This window comes from Rhododendron vialii, chromosome 2a (assembly GCF_030253575.1).
Source record: "Rhododendron vialii isolate Sample 1 chromosome 2a, ASM3025357v1".
NCBI lineage: Eukaryota > Viridiplantae > Streptophyta > Magnoliopsida > Ericales > Ericaceae > Rhododendron > Rhododendron vialii.
Window position 1 is genome coordinate 37,056,269 of NC_080558.1, and position 15,713 is coordinate 37,071,981.

Sequence of the window (15,713 nt, forward strand, 5' to 3'; positions counted from 1 at the left end):
TCTCAATACATAACCGGTAGCAGCCTCCTTTTATAGAAGAGAGGAGATGACGCCTTGCCTGGGAAGGTTCCAGGAAAGTCACTATTGCTCACTATTACTACACATATGACATATTACTACATCCTATCCTAGACAAATACAAGCACGTACTCTAGGAAAGTTCCTCATTACTACTACATTACAAAAAACTACATTACGAACTACTTTACACAGCTCTACTTTGCACAATTTTACCATTCTTTACGAAAATGAGATGACTGAAAGTAAAGCAATCCAGACTTTACTTATCATTTATTTCACTTCATACTTATCACAATACTCCAAACAGTAGAGCGATAGCTGTCACTAATCTAAGTACTACTGGGAAATCATCAGAGTCATACTGTCAGAGCAAAACTCGGTAGGTTGAGTGGTCTCTGTCTCTATTAGAGCATCCTCATTGTAATAAGCAAATGGGTGTGGGTAAACAAATTTAACAACAATGCTCAAAAAATACTCCACATTGTAATAAACAAAGTTACAAGTTTTTTAGCAAATAACCAAATTTCACTCATCTCATAACTAAACTTAACAACTTTTACCAATAACCGAACTCAAAACCCAATAACTCAAAAATACCCCACATAAGAATCGTCTCATCGAGACGTATAATTTGGTGTGACCGGGTGCGTGATTGAAACTCGTTTACGATTGAACAAATGTGTATTGTGGATTTTTTGTTGTTGTTAGGAATGCAAAAATAACCAATGTAGAGGTAGATGTTGTTAAGTTTGATTATGGACTAAATGGCTGAACAAATGCTAACGTGACACATTTTGGTTATTAATTTTGATTATTACCATTGTGGATGCTCTATCCATTTCCCATTGTGCATGATGCTCATTCAGAAGATATCAAATATTCTGTCTCTACGTACTCTTTTGGGTATATTTCATTGAACTTCCAACTTGCAGTTTCCCAATGGAGAAGAAATTGAGGGACCTGTCCTGGATTAATATCGTTGAAGCATGACCCTCACCACAACGAAATTACAAAAATATCACCCTTGGAATATGACCATTGTAATATAGCCATTGAATTATGAGGGTCACAAAAATATGACCGTTAAAAAAGTATAGCATTTGAAAAAGAGCATGCAAATATATAAAGAAAAGGGATAAACTATTAGTGTTTAAGTAAACAAGATAAAGATTAAATAGAAATTATTTATAGAGAATAGAGTTAGAGTAGAAAGTCCAGCGCAAATGTGCAAAGAGTTCAAAAGCTAAAGGTAGAAAAGTGCTCTTTTAAATACTTTGATGAGTGGACGTGTTACTGGCGAAGCCAGCATAGGCCCAAGGGGTCACGTGCTTCTGGAATTTTATCTCCTACACTTTTTTTTTCTTTTCGGTATATCTACTCAAAAAATGTTTGAAAAATTGGAAATTTTGGATATTAAGCTTATTATATACGTTGTTTTCGCATGTTTCCCACAAAATTAATGGACCTCTTAAAGAATTAAATGCTTGTTTCACGGCGGCAAATAACGAATTGCTACTTTGTTTGATATGTTCTGGCTGTTCACTTAGGGAGTGCCCCCTCTGAGTAAAATTTCTAGCTCCGCCCCTACATGTGTGCATATATTGGAGAGGTGCATTCCAAATGGTATGTATGCAACAGGTTTCCACAAATAAGAAGTCACACTCTAGTCTCTCCTAAACTTTGGGAAACAAACACATTTCCATCGCCCGACATCTTCAAATGCACACACACACAATCGCACACATGCATCGAAGCAATGGCGAAGCCAAGAATTGGAGGTGGAGGTGGCACCCAAAAAATCATTATTCTAAATACAGAAAAAAAGTGCACGTGTTCTAACATTAACCACATATCGGCATCCTAAAAAATACATGTTTTCATACGTTACTCGTCCCTTAATAAACTAAAAAAAAGTTTTAAAATATATATATTAAAATCTATGGAATGTGGACATCAGGACATGGATCAACAAACAATATTTTTGTAAAAGAATAGAAATAGTCTTAGATTTGGAGCATTTTTCGATCTCTACTCATTCAAACTCAAATAAGCACAAGTAATTTGTATCATAAAGAAATTCTGTGGTGTGTGATTTTTGAAGAATAAATAATAATGATAGAATTATAAAAATCAAAATATTCGCGAATCCAATATCTATTCACACTCATCGTAAACCATAAAGAAATATGCAGTAATAATCTATTAAACTTGTGAAACAAAATTATGTACAGTAAAAATACTAAACTTGCGAAAGAAAATTTAATGTGCAAATGGGTCAAGTTCTTCTCTCCATTGAGTGGAAATAATCAATTCTAGTGAAAAATTATGCGGAGAGAGAGAGAGAGAGAGAGAGAGAGAGAGAGGGCACCTTTAGTTTAACATCCACTTGGGCCTTTGAAGCTTGGAAAAAAGAAAGAATATGAGCGTGTCCAGGATTCGAAATCTCGAGCGTGTGGAGAATCTAGAGTCATGATCTAACTTGATTGAAAACAGAGACTTGTAAAGAACGAATAGAACCTGTGTAGGAGTTTTTCTATATTTCTCTACTATCTCCTTGATTCTATTCATCAGAGGCTGGAGCTGCATGGCACAAAAACAAAAATACACTTGCACGAATTAAAGAAGATGGTGATATCCATTAATTGGTTGTCATACAATCCGAGGCCCATACCATCGTTAGGAACTCGGGGGTGTAAATATTCCCTCCAGGACCTGTTGGAGGATTTTGGGGAGTGTAGTTTCCTGTCAAAGCACCTGCAAAATTCGGAAGGAACATATGTCATACAATGTGTATCTAATGTGTCCAACCATGGACTGGAATTAGAGCCCAGACAATAGGGACATAAAACCGGCGAAGTTTCCAGGCTCAAGTAGAGAAAGCAAAATGAAGGTTCCAGACTTAAATTTTCATGACAGAATTCTTTTCCTGTTTGTTTGGTTTATTTTCAATTCAAGAGTAATATCTAAGCTTCCATCAAGCTATCCCTTCTTTCTTTCCTTTTTAAATAGCACGAGATAATCTCAATATTGTTTCTGTCCCCCTATGTCATATAAGAAAGTTTCTGCTTCATGAAGCTTTCTGGTTTCACAAGATAAGTGTTTCAAATTGCAAACCTCTCTCTTAAACATTAGGGGACGGTTCTCTCTAGCGTTCAAGCATCCAACTCAAAATCCATTGGCGATGAGGGGAGAGGTCGCACAGACTCCTATACTAGTTCGGATGTTCTAATTAATCAAAGTGGGAAAAGATCTAACACTGCCTTGAACATGCGACTCTCAACTTGAACACGCGACTCTCAACTTGAACACAGAGATGTACATAAAAAATCCTTAACATGGGACCACACTTATTGATGTCTAATTCACATGAATTTTAATGTGCATTAAGTACTTGACAAGATACGAAGAAAATAAACGGTTTAGATCGAATAATGGGACACGGGTTGGGCCCCATAACGGGCGGATAGCAAGTGTGCAGTGCATTGGGTGCACAACACACCCTAAACCCACTGATATTGATAGCCATTTCGCCTGACTGTCCGTATCCGATCCGATCCCTGTTCCGAGTAGATTAGAGATTCAGGTTTTGTTTGTAGATCGGGTTGCATATGGTGATTGATTTTAAATAAATTTTGAAATCGGGTAAGAGGCTGGCCGGGGTTATGTCGGTCCTTGCCCCAACCCTATCATTACCGTGCCCTCCTCTGAATCGCCAGTATACGTTTCCGTTTGATACTACTAAGTTATGTTAGATTTGGATGAGAGAGTGTGCACGTGTGCTAGTACAAACATCAAATACTCTCAATAGTCGGTCCTTTTTCCATGTCTGATTGTGTTTGTAAATTTCGTGCATCCCTGATATCATCTCCCTATGTTAGTGAGAAGTAGAGAACTCATGGTGCATTTCCACAGGTTCCACCATTTAATCATTGTTTGTACAGTGCCAAAATAAAATATTCCTGGTTTTGCATTTCATCGGCTGAACTGTGAAGTAGGGTACAGGATTGTGCTTTGCCCCACGAGGGCAAGGCTCGGATTCTGTCAAGTGTCAAGTAAGGTAAAAACCTGTTTGGTCTATTTATGGCCAAGATTCAGCCACAAAAAGTTCTTCTAAATCAAGGGCTGAGATCATCCCAAACTAATTTCATCCTCCCCCCCCTCTCTCTCTCTCAACAATCGAGATCCCAACAGACCCAACTTCATCCCGCCTTGAGTTTCTGGGTTTTGTGGAGTTGGGGTTTTAGGGCTTCTGGGTTTCTTTAACTAAGTGTTTATGTTGTATTAGGGTTTTAGACGTTTTCAAAAATCTGCTATTTTTCAAGGGTTTTGGATTTTAAGAAGCTATGGCGGACAACGACCAGAATAAGCTATCCCAATCCCAAACCTGAATTCAATGATGAATTTGAGAATAGATTGAGGGAGGAGAGAGAAAGGTGGAGGAGGAGGGGGAGGGTGGACATGGCGGGATGAGGATGGGATCTCTGTTGTTCAGAGAGAAGGGGATGAGAGAGAGTGAAAATGATGTGGGATGATCTCAACCCTTAATTTAGGAGAAGGTTTTGTGTCTGAATCTTGGCCACAAAATGGACCAAAGATCCGAGCCCACTCAAGATGGCTATGCTCTTTATGCTTAAATACTTAAATGGTCCTTACAAAATAGTGTCGGTTTCAATTTCATCCTTGTAAAATTTTTAGTTTCAATTTTATCCTTTTAATTTGTCACTCATTTCAATGTTACCCTTCTGTCAACAAGTGGATGGAAATAGCCTACGTGAATAACGGGAGGCTTCAGGCTTACGTGGGACCATTTTGGACACCAGGACATCCACTCCTCCCTCCCTCTTCTCCTATCACAATACCCTCTCTTCCTCACCGCCTCAATTTTCTCTCTCTGGACACATACACGCTCTTGGAAAAGTCTCTCTCTGAATCAAAGCTCACGAGGAAGAGAAAAAAGAAAAAAACAGAGCACTACCACTCTTTCAAACTGACAATCAAGAAACCTCTGTTCGAACTTACCCATATAAAAAAGAAGAAGAAACCATTGTCCGTGAAATCAAGCCCAAGAACAGGCATATCATGGTAGGCTTACTTTACTGTTTTATCTCACATTTATTTTCTCTCCTCATTTTTCTCTCATTTTTTCAGTTTCTCTGTTCTGTGTTTGGGCTTGTTCATCATATTTATTATTATTATTATTATTATTATTATTATTATTATTTTTGGGGTGGGGGGTTGTACGGTGCTGTAGGACCTGATGAAGAAGACAAAGGTGGCTGCCAAGGTTGAAGCCTATGCTGCGAGAAAACTTCGTTCAATGCTTTCTTTCTACTTTTAGCATATAGGTTTATACTGTTTTGTCAAATGGCAGCTTCTTTAATCGGTTTATTTTCCTTTCTTGCAATGGAATCACAAAAATGCCTTTTTTTTCCGTTCATCCTTTTCAGTAGTTGAACCTTTGATGCCACTGTTGGCAGTATAATTTCATCACTTGCTCTCTTTTTCCCTAAGAAATCTCATTTTCCTCAAGAGTTTATTTAATTTTCCGTGGCTTTGTTTTTATTCCTGAATGAATGGCCATAGCCGATGGGGATTTGGGAATTTAGGTTCACGGTTTACAGGTGGGGGAAATGAAGGGGCTGGGGGGGGGACCTTATTAATTAATTGCCCTGGTGTCCAAAAATGGTTCCACATAAGCCTTCCGTTATCCACATAGTCCACTTCCGTTTGTTTGTTGACGGAAGGATAACATTGGAATGCGTCACAAAATGGAAGGGTAAAATTAAAACTAAAAATTTTACAAGGACGAAATTGAAACCGACACTATTTTGTAAGGACCATTTAAGTATTTAAGCCTTATATAAACTGTTTTATGTATTTTTATCAAGGAATGAAATGGTTTCCTTTTATCAAATACTAGTGATTACCCGCGCCTAAAGGCACGGCACAATACGCTGATAAAAAAAAAAAGACACGACACAATACTTTTTTATTACAACTTAAAAAAAAATTATCCTTCCCTTCTAGTAATCTTAAAAAATCCAAATGAAAAATTTTATAATTTATTTTTTAAAATTCTCTTCAAATAGACAAATGGTATAAATTGAATTAATTTCTTCTAAGAATAGTTTCACAACAAATAATACCACACTCGTTGAAAAAGTAGGAGCACATACCCAAATGAAATTTGTAATTAACTTATGCACAACCATTTGTTAACAGCTATCACGATCAACCAATACTTATATCACACCCGTATCTAATATAGTTCAACCTACAACTAATCCAAAAAAAAATGAATAGTTTTAAAACTCCACTTCCCGTAAGTTAATGAATGCTATTTTTTTTTTACATTGAAAATAATTCTTGCAACGGAATGCCACAACTTGAGTTTTTTCCCCCTTCAAATCAAAGGAATGCTACAGGCCTATAACTGAGACAAACTATCAAGCACTACTACTTTCAATCATGCGTCCAAGAAATAGGTGAAACAACTTGTTACCAAAAAAAAAAAAAAATTAAGTTTATTCTTTTGTATGGGTAAAGTTTTTATAATATTTTTCTATTGTTACCTCAGTTGATAGAAGAAAGAAATTAAATAGAGTTTTCTAACAGATGAGTGGACAATGCACAACATCCCAATAATAGAGTTAAAGATTGACGATAGGGAAAAGAAAACGTTTTGATAATAAAAGGCTCATTGTTAAATAAAGAAAAAAATATATGTTTGTCCCTAGAAATGACAACATTGCCAAAGAAGTAAGGAAAGAGGGAGGGAGGGAGAGGATAAATTTATTAAAGAAGTTAATTGGATGGCTATAACCTATTGAAAATTTGATCTGACGGTTGGAGAGGTACTCTTGTTTGTATGTGTACATAAAAACCGCTCTGTTTTATAATATAGACTAGCGAATGCCCGTGCCTGAAGGCACGGTTCAAACGATCAGCACATGTAAATAAATTATGGACTCGCATGCAATATATCAGCTCCTACTCAACGAATCCAATTATGCGAAAAACAATAACCTAAGCATATTCATTGACCTGTTTAACTTGAATCAGCAAATAAAGATCAAACAATTTTCTAATCCCTTTTGCTAGAACTTTAGTACTTCTGTTTAAGAACAGAAAAATATAAATATAAATTGGTCAACCATATAAATCGTCCACCCATTAGAGTAACACAACATGAAAATAAAACTTGAATTTCAGAGGTCCTAAAAGGAAAATGAAGTCTAAAACAGGATCATATATAGTAATGGTGCATCAAGTGTACAATTTATTTCTCACTTTACCCCCTCATTTTTCTACTTGAAACATTTAGTTCTTTGTACATAACTATTATCAAATGAAGAGGAAAACATTCGGTTGATCTCTGGTTCTTTGGCATGGTGCGTATGGCATATATGTCCACAACTAATGAGTAACGACATAGTATCTCTTAGTCACCAACCAACTAACCTTTTTGTCCTTTAATCGTCCAACATATTCATTCTGTTAAACAAAGTAGCAACTTCCCGTACAGCGGAATGCAACCAAGGAAGAAAAACATCTATATAATACGTGTGGTTGGAGTTGAGGTACGTATTAAACCTAGACTTACACAACCGTCCCATACTGATAAAATGGGTGTAGAGATCTATCCGATGCAATACACAAATGCAAAAAGGGATTAAGTGAATTTAAAAGATGTAAAAGCTAGCATAGAAGTCAATTATCTAAATAACAACATCTGCATGTAACAAACAAAACCCATGATATAATCAATACTCTTAACAAAGGAACCCAAAAATTAAGTACCTTTGAGTACATTAGGAACCCAAAGTTAACAGAACTACATCAAAGAAGATTTCTTTTATCAATGACAACAACTTTTACACCTGTGATCCTTGCTTCGCCTTTCCAAAATGAAAGCATGCTTCGACTGAGCTTTAAGCACTGCAACAAATTTTGTCGGTAACACTTACATTAACTCAAAGCCAGAGTATGTCAACATTAACAGCTAAAGCCATACTAATATCATTTAAAAAAAAAAAAAAAGAAGTTAGAAGAGCAACTTACCTAAAGGGATCTCTGATTATACCAACACAATTTCATAAGAATAGGACTAATATCATTTAAAAAAAAAAAAGTTAGAAGAGCAACTTACCTAAAGGGATCTCTGATTATACCAACACAATTTCATAAGAATAGGAGCTTTGCAAGAAAGATTGGTGGTGGAACGCGGATCATCCACCAAAAGCACTTCCACTCTTTCCATGTTACCCCCACAATGGTAGAATCAACGCAGATTGTTAGAGTGCTAGAAAATGTGAACCTCTTGCAACTCCAGAATAATTATCACGCATGGGGAAAACACCCTAATCAACATCTACAAATTAACACCCAAGCCTCACTTTGAAATCTCAAGACAAAAGCTAAAAGGTAAGGGAGATGCTTACTTGTCTTGAGTTGATTCACTTAACCGGTTTAAAATTCACTAACTCATATTAGTTAAAAAAAATGAGAAAATTAATTAAAGTTATAGATTATAGCAAGAATCGAATTGCTGAAACATTTTTTTCCCTTACCTGACTTTGTCTCGGATTGAATTTTGGTTCTCGGTTTGTGCAGAAGTTTGAAACCTGCAACATTTTCGAAAGAGGAAAAAAACAAAGTAGCTAGCTCTATTCAATAGCTAAAATGCACAGGTCTATTATATTCAAATTAACATTAACTGTATAAGCTCCAACCCTCAATATCAAATTCCGTGCTTTGTAATTTTCGGGCATTGTAAAATACACGAACATATTACCCATAAACTACTTATGGAGATTTGGCCATTACGAACTAATGGGAACAAAGCTATACTAATGCAATACAAAAGTAGACTATCTTTTTTTTTTCTCCGAAAATTGCAAAATGATAATATTAGAATTATCTATCAAATTGACTTAGACTTATCTATCAAAATTCAATCAAGCAAAGAGTCAGCGAGTTTGATGTACTGTTCAACTTTTCATTAGATTTCCCTTTCCCCTCTCCCCGTTTCTAATAAAATTTTGCCTATAAAAAAAAGTCAGCGAATTTATGTTGGTATGAATGTGTGTGTGAGAGAAAGAAAAAGGGAGAACTCACCTTCAAAATCAGAGTCAATTTGAACACAAACCTGTAAATACAATAAAGTTTGATAAGATTAAAAAAAATCCACAAAATCTTTCTATTTAGGATTTTCAACACACCGATTGGCATTTCTCCATGGCTTCCCCCGTAACACATCACAATTTCTCTATTGGTTCTTCCATCGGATTTTCCATAGGGATTTTTTTTACCTTCGATTGGCACCTTGAATCGAATAGGGTTGCTTTTGAACAGGTAACACATTGCTTGAGAGAGAGAGAGAGAGAGTGTGTGTGTCACGCCCTCGATTTTCAACATAAATAATAAACACTTTTAATAAATAAAGTCCTTGCTGTAATACAAATAATACCCCAAAAGATCTTTTTGTTCACTGTTCTCAAATAAAATTCAAAAATTACATTCCAACTCGAAGGCCCTAAATCATCAAAATACCAATATCCTAGAGAAATATTATTACAATTTACAAATACTATCTTTCCAAAAAAAATGCTATTTCAGATCTTGTGCTATGAAATCCTTCTTGAATACCTTTTTAAAGGTTTGGTCACAAGTGCACAACATGTACTCCATGTCAACTTCCTTGAATCGTACCTGAAAATGATAGGGTGAGCTACACTAGCCCAATAGGAAAATCTATACGCAAGCTATATGAAAATGTGATGAATCATACACCTAGACTGAGTGATGCGACGAGATACCACAAAGAAACGTGAGTTTTCCATCACAAACGAGCATACTACAACCAGGGGATCATAATTTCATAAAGGTATTCCTAACAGCTCATACGTCAAACTAGAAGCATAAACCAACTCGAATTATCCTAATTAGACCACAACTTATCCTCAACCGTCACTTGTCCATCGCTACGCAATTACTCCATTTTGCCTCGATCTATACGAATATGTGATGATCATGCACCAACAGGGGTAGGTGAGCAACATTATATATGTACAACGAACCCCAAGACGATAATAACAATGAGTATATCTATCAGCAGAACAACACAAACATATCATTGGATTTCCTTTTTTTTTAACATAATTGATTTATCTTTCATTTCTCAAGTATTAGCCACTCCATGCAACAAGAACTAGTTTCCTTGATTTGTACCGAACAAGAGGCTCAGTGAGGAAGAATAGTAATCCAAGATACGGTTCAAAGTCGAACGACAAGCCAAACATTAGATTAACAACTTTATCTCTCTTTTCATTTCTCAAGCAACACATGTCATAAGTCTAGCTCAACCAATCAACAATGCGTGATATGTGATGCAAAGCAATGCACCGGGCAATGTTGAGCCCCGTAACCCCCGCCAAGGTCCCACCAAGAAGGTGAACCGGGCTCCGTCCATATTGACGTGAATTCCGGGCGGTGTTGGGCCCCGTAACCCTCGCCAAGGTCCCACCAATGAGGTGAACCGGGCTCCGTCCATATTGACGTGAATTCCGGGCGGTGTTAGGCCCCGTAACCTTCGTCGACATCCGAAGTTGGATACGACTCCATCCATTGTCCATATGCTATGAAATGCCACACCATCATACATACAAAGTTCGATGTCACACGTAGCCGTAACACTCGAATCATAGGTCCATAAACATCCTTCATTATGCATAATCCATCCATAATCAATCTCACACCCATTATCGAGTTAAAACGATTATACAACATCATTAAAAATTGCATACTCAATATTTTTCAATGATTCCAACGCCAAATTATCACCAACTTACCAATCTTTAAAACCCACAAGGACCCATAACCAATGGCATCATTTAACCATAACAAACAATAAAAAGAAAACGCAACCCGATGCCCTGCCCAGATTTTCAGATTTTCGTTCAATCTTCTAAAAATTACTATAAATCGAGTTCTTAATATTTTTGAGTGATTCCGGTCCCAATAGTTGCGCGATTGAACGAAGCTTAAAAGTCACGAAGGAACCCTTGTCAAATCTGCCCTCAAAGGGTGGTTAAACAGGGGTTTTCCCAGGCTACACGAATCTGTCGCGCAGCATGACAGATTGACACACCTCCACTCAAACAAACATAACTTTCTGTGTACTAAGAGTTTTAAGACGATTCTAGTGGCAAATGAAAGCTGACTTCAAGACCTTCGAATCGATATAAAGTTTGCATGAAACGGACATCGGACGAGGAAGTTATGGCCATTCGAAGTGGGCTGAAATCCAGAACACGAGACAGATTGCAGACCAGTTTTCTAAAAATCACTATCAATTCAATTCTCAACGGTTTCGTATGATTCCAGCGGCATTAGAACCGGCTCTAAGTCTACTCTATTTCATACGAAGGAACCAAAATCCAAATCTGAGCTTAAGAACGCGTAAACCCCAAAAACACAGGCCCTGTTCTGCTGATTTTCGGAAATGGAAGGAACAAGCTTAAACAACGAAGCAAGATACGATCTAGGTACATAAACACCGTATAAACACATAACAAGAGTAAGAAATCCCTACCTCATGGGTTTTGAGCAAAACCCCAAAGATCCGAGCGAAACCGAAACTCCTACGTGATCCGATCGTAATTTTTCTTGGATGGATAGATAGCCCTCGTTCCGTAGAACAACTTTAATTCTCGGACTTTGTTTGGAATCATACTCCATGGAGGTGAAATTGAGGAGAGAAGATGAAGGAGAGGTGAGAGCTAGAGAGAGAGAGTGTCGGCCGAGAGAGAGGAGAAATAAAGGAGAGAATCACTCTGCTTGGTTCACCATTTTGAGAGTAATTTTTACTCTCGGCACAGTTTTCAATAAATTTCTCTCTCTATCTCTCTCCACTCATCACCACTCAACTCTCAAAAATAACTTTCTAAAACCTCAACCAAACAAAGTGAATATCTCCTGGGAAATAAAAGAGAGGAAAAGATGGGAAAAATTATCCCATGCTCTCACTTCACAAACGCACACATGCACCTCTCACCTAATCATATCCTTATATCCTTTCACGAACACGTCACACCGTAAATCCACACCGTCTATCTTGACAAGTCGTACTATTGCAAAAGAAAAAAAAAATACGGCCTAAAAAAATACAGGTCTCTACAGTGTGTTTCATGTTTGGGAAATGGTTTTATTACCTTTTTTGAGTTCCAACCTTTGATACGTTTACCATAATGGTATTTGAGTCAGCAGAAGATTTGGAAAAAATGTGTTTATTCGGAAATAAAAGGTATAATCAAAACGTATGCCTTCTAGCTTGTAGGGAGGTATTCCCGAGCAGATACATTTAGTTACCAAACACGTGATGTTTGGGAACACGTGGTAAATACGACTGGACTTATCGCCGAGCAGTTCGGTGAACAGCGATATGGACCAGTGATATGAGAAGTCATGGCTATAAATAGACTGTTCGGTTATGATACAGCCGAACAGATGATGTAAAGAACCTAGCACGTGATACGAGTGATCACGGGTTGAAAGCAATGCAATCGATATCCGAATAAATGGTACGTGGGACCATAGTTTGAATATAGACAGGACAGTCATCATGCTAAACAAGTGTTCGGCAATATGGACCAGTGACATGAGAAGTCAATGGTCCAGGAAGGTTGTACGGGCTCAAGGACCAGTTACATGTGAGGTAACTGGTCCAAGCCGTCTGTTCGGCTATGAGACGGCCGAACAAAGATGGAACTCCAATCGAGAGTAGGAGCAGAGTGAATACTCTGGAAGATTCCAGAATAGTCATGTCTCATATAGGGATAAAGATCCCAAGAATATAGGATCTGAGAAAGATACCCAACGAGTATGGGATGTTCGGCTCTTAAAGGAAAAGAATCCTAAAAGGACTCTTTTCCATAAACTGATAAAGGAAACGAGACTCCTTGATATCCTGGGTTTCCTATACGAGTTAGGAATCCTATGGCAATAAGGATGCTTGGACAGCAAGCATCCATAAATCTATAAATATGAGGAAAACCTAGAGGTGAGAGGTACGCAATACGTTGCATTATTATTGATTTCCTACTGATAATTAGGGCTGAGTTTTCTAGTACGTGATACTAACAAAGGCATCGGAGGGCCTTTGCCACGAGAGGCAAAGGTGCACTCACCCCCTGTCTATTTTGCAGATTAGGGTTCAGACGTCGAGCTAGGGTTTCGGTGAAGAGGCACGAATAAGCCGTTGCAATCCAGTTGATCCGAAGCGTCAATTGTTTTCATCCCCCTACAATTGGCGCCGTCTGTGGGAAACGAAAGAATTCCCTTTTGAAATACGACCATGGTGGAAGTAACTCCAGCAACGCCGCATGAACCAAAAGATGTGTTAGATGAGGGAAGGGACAAATCACCACCTGGGGCTCCGAGAAAGCCCCAGGGTGGGCACAGAAGGAACACGAGTAAGGACCGCCCCCTTACCGTGCATCATAACTCCAAAAATAGAGGAGATGGAGAGACGGCTTCGAGATCCACGAGAAGGAGTAAATCCCATCAAAGGGATGAATCGATCGCGCACTCCAGGAGTGTGCACCATAGTGACGACGTTCTTGATAGGAAGAGGCAAGAAGTCGAGGAGTATGCTCGTCTGATTAAAAAACGAGAGCATGAGATCAGAGAATTGGAAAGAATTAGGGAGCATCCGGAGGATTCTGGCCTGTCTCGAGGAAATTCTAGAGGCAGTAGGTATGCTATGGTACAATACAGAAAAGATCCTTTACGAGGAAGAAGGAGCAGAAGTCCTGTCATAGGGCGTCATGAAGCTTCTCCACGAAAAAGGGGAAGAAAAAGTAGAAGCCGAACACTAGAGAGAAGGACTTCTTCACGAAAAAGGAGGAGCAGAGACCGGAGTTCTACCCCCGAGGAAGAGGACACGAGAAAGCATCATCGAGACAGGTACGAAAGACCTGATGCTGATTGGGTCAAGACTTCGGCCCACAAGTCAAAGGAGCAAGAGGATGGGACAGCGACTGCACGAGAAGCAGCACGCAAGGCCCTGAGTAATATTGCAGCCTCTCCCTTTACGAAGAGGCTACAAGAAGCAAGGTTGCCGAGCAGAGTGAAGCACGGTGCATTCGTACTTTACGAGACAAATACGGATCCCGTAGCTCACATACAGCATTACCAACAAGCCATGTTTATGCATGAGGGGGATGATTCCATCTTGTGCAAGATGTTTCCCTCCAGTCTTGGCAAGGTGGCTTTATCCTGGTTTCATAAGTTGGCCCCACGATCCATACGAGGATGGAGGCAGTTGGCAGAGGAATTCACTGCTCGGTTCTTAACAAGCAGAAAGGCCCCAAAGACTTTTGAGAGTCTTTCCACCATGAAGCAGGAGGAGAACGAGCAGATCAGGGATTATGCAAAGAAGTACTGGGAAACTTTCAACGAGATTGAAAGTTGCAGTGAAGAGTATGCAATTGCTACGTTCAAAACTGGTTTGCCTGTTCGGGGGGAGCTGCGCCGTTCATTGAATAAACATCCAGTAGCCACCTTGGCTAAATTGATGGAACGGATAGAGCAACACGCCAGAATGGAGGATGACATACTCCGTGAGGATGGCAGGACGGTTGCCGAACAGCAGAAGGCACCTGCCAAAAAGGTGGATAAGCCAGAACCCAAGTCTTACAAAGACAGAAGGAAGTACGGGCAGGCTAAGAAGGAGGCATACAAGGACAAGCAAGCTCCTGACCCCAAGTCCTTCTTTTCTATCACTACGGTTTGGAAAGAGCCAATATACAGGATTCTTTATCGAATAAAGAATCAGCCATATTTTAAATGGCCCCCAAGTCTAGGTGGAGACAAAGAAGCAAAACGTGCTACGAATCAGCACTGCAGTTATCACAAAGATTGGGACCATATGACCGAGGATTGTGAGGTATACAAGAGGCACCTTGATGATTTGGTCTCTCGGGGCTATCTCAAAGAGTTTATCCAGGAGGACCCTAAAGAGAAAGGGAAGGCCATGGAACTGGGTTACGAGCAACACCCTAAAGGCGTGATCCATATGATACATGGGTTGGCTGCACCTTATACAAGGAGTGAGGTGAGGCTGTTGCAAAGACAGGTCAAGCATGATCAGCACGTGATGCGGTTGGGAAACAAGAGAGGGCGAGAGACTAATGCATGCAACGAGAGCATGGCATTCAGTGACGATGATTTGGCGGAGGTCCAAATACCCCACAATGATGCATTGGTCGTAACCCTACGAGTTGGGGAATACGACATCGAAAGAATTCTAGTGGCCTCGGGGAGCTGTACAGAGGTGTTGTACTATGATGCATTCAAGAAGCTGGGCCTGGCCCAATCAGACTTAGAACAATCAACAACACCTCTAATTGGGTTCGGTGCAGGAGCAGTCTGGCCCCTAGGAAAGGTGACTTTACCTGTTCGGGCTGGATCTGTGGTGTTAAGAACAGACTTTTTGGTAGTCGATGTCCCATCTTCCTATAACGTGATTATAGGGAGGACATGGTTGCACAAAATGAGAGCAGTCTCCTCGACATATCACCAGATGGTGAAATTTCCAGGATCAAATGGGATTGAAGTCCTTAAAGGAAACCAGAAGGTAGCACAGCAATGCTTGATTTCCATCATCAAAACAACCCCAAAGGTCCACCATG

At 39.1% G+C, this 15,713-nt stretch overlaps 1 long non-coding RNA gene across 1 annotated transcript; it reads right to left on the reverse strand.

Moving 5' to 3' along the window:
- Positions 1 to 9,428: 9,428 nt before the first annotated feature.
- Positions 9,429 to 11,843, reverse strand: LOC131316564 (uncharacterized). The gene is made up of 2 exons (XR_009197179.1): positions 11,615 to 11,843; positions 9,429 to 9,732 (listed from the first exon to the last, which is right to left on the reverse strand). It is a non-coding gene; the product is annotated as an uncharacterized LOC131316564 (long non-coding RNA).
- Positions 11,844 to 15,713: the final 3,870 nt, after the last annotated feature.